Source organism: Poecilia latipinna, unplaced genomic scaffold (genome assembly GCF_001443285.1).
Source record: "Poecilia latipinna isolate Pla-1442-1.1 unplaced genomic scaffold, P_latipinna-1.0 Scaffold6084, whole genome shotgun sequence".
Lineage (NCBI taxonomy): Eukaryota > Metazoa > Chordata > Actinopteri > Cyprinodontiformes > Poeciliidae > Poecilia > Poecilia latipinna.
The window spans coordinates 6,326-7,666 of record NW_015118700.1 but is presented as its reverse complement, the minus strand read 5'-3'; the positions used below and the strand labels follow the sequence as shown (position 1 = coordinate 7,666).

Here is a 1,341-nt window from a genome sequence, read left to right as displayed (position 1 = left end):
GTGTCCATTCTGCCAGGTAAAGAAAAAGCAAGGATCTTAATCTCCTCAATTGTCGTGCAAGTCACATCAATGTTGAAAACTGTAGGCTGGATTAATGTACAGAAGTTGTACAGAAGTTGAATGAGAAGTGTGCTTTCAAAGTTCATCAAAAGTTACCTTGGATGATCTTGTGAAGTGTCTTTGGTGCTGCTCTTGTTTTCACCAACATGCAGGAGGACGGGCTGTCCTGGTTGCACGGCAATGAGGAAGGTTTCAAAGCTGGCTTGCATCTTTGACATAATGATAAGACAAATAATAAAAATTATTAAATATATTTAGCAGCACAGCTACATTCAGATAGCAAACAAAGCTAATGAGAAAGTGCTTCTACAAAGCAGAATCATTAGAATAACCACATACCTGCACATATCTGAAAACATGGTCCACAGTTTGACATGAGCTGTTTTGGATTCTTCTTGTGGCCTTTGGATGTAGGACGAAGCACATGAACCAATGGAAGAATGCCTGGTTTTCCCAGCCTGGAGGAACAACAGGATAAATAGCAGACACATTAGGATAATAAATACAGATTTTAAAGAGAAGTGAGCAAAACTAACCAGACCCACCAACATACTTTGTCCACCCGGTTTACCCTGGAGAGCATTTTTTACCACCTACAACATAAAGCATAAAAATGTCAGAAATAATTACCATGAACACAACTCAGACATTAGGCATTATAGAAATTAGTCAGCTTATAGAAACATTATGTCTCAAGAAGACAAGAAGTCATCATAACAGGCTTCAGTCACCAACATGAAGTACTAATGAAGAAAAAAGAGGCAGCCAATGTCATTATTTATTATTTATAGAGACAAAAACATTTTGGCTCAGCTTTGCTCGCATAGATCAAACCACCGGTCCAGCACAGCCACTCTCCCCATTATGCCGTCTATAGCCGAAAACTTCAAGAAAACGACTCCGCAGCTAAATAATGTTAACTCAAACGGCCTTTCTGACAGTTTTAATGTCCGTTTAACCACCGACACCCCATGCTACACCTGCTTGGCTAGCTTTAGCTGCTAACAAAGTTAATAAACCAAGGGTGCTCACATCCAGTCCTCGAGAGCTACCATCCTGCAACTTTTAGATGCATCTTTACTCCAACAGACCAGGATCAGCTCCGAACGGACCTGCTAACCAGCCATTCATTTGATTCAGGTGTGTTGAAGCAGAGAAGCAGCTGAAAGTTGCAGGATGGCAGCTCTCAAGGACTGGACTTGAGCACCCCTATATTAAACAGTCATATACACTGTGATATCCAAACAACTTATGTTAAGCATAAGTCAATATTCTTGCGCA

The 1,341-nt window shown here is 40.6% G+C and overlaps 1 long non-coding RNA gene across 1 annotated transcript; it reads right to left on the bottom strand.

The window, feature by feature from the left end:
* Positions 1-9: 9 nt before the first annotated feature.
* On the bottom strand, positions 10-1,170 carry LOC106943817 (uncharacterized). The gene is made up of 3 exons (XR_001424022.1): positions 606-1,170; positions 400-518; positions 10-269 (listed from the first exon to the last, which is right to left on the bottom strand). It is a non-coding gene; the product is annotated as an uncharacterized LOC106943817 (long non-coding RNA).
* Positions 1,171-1,341: the final 171 nt, after the last annotated feature.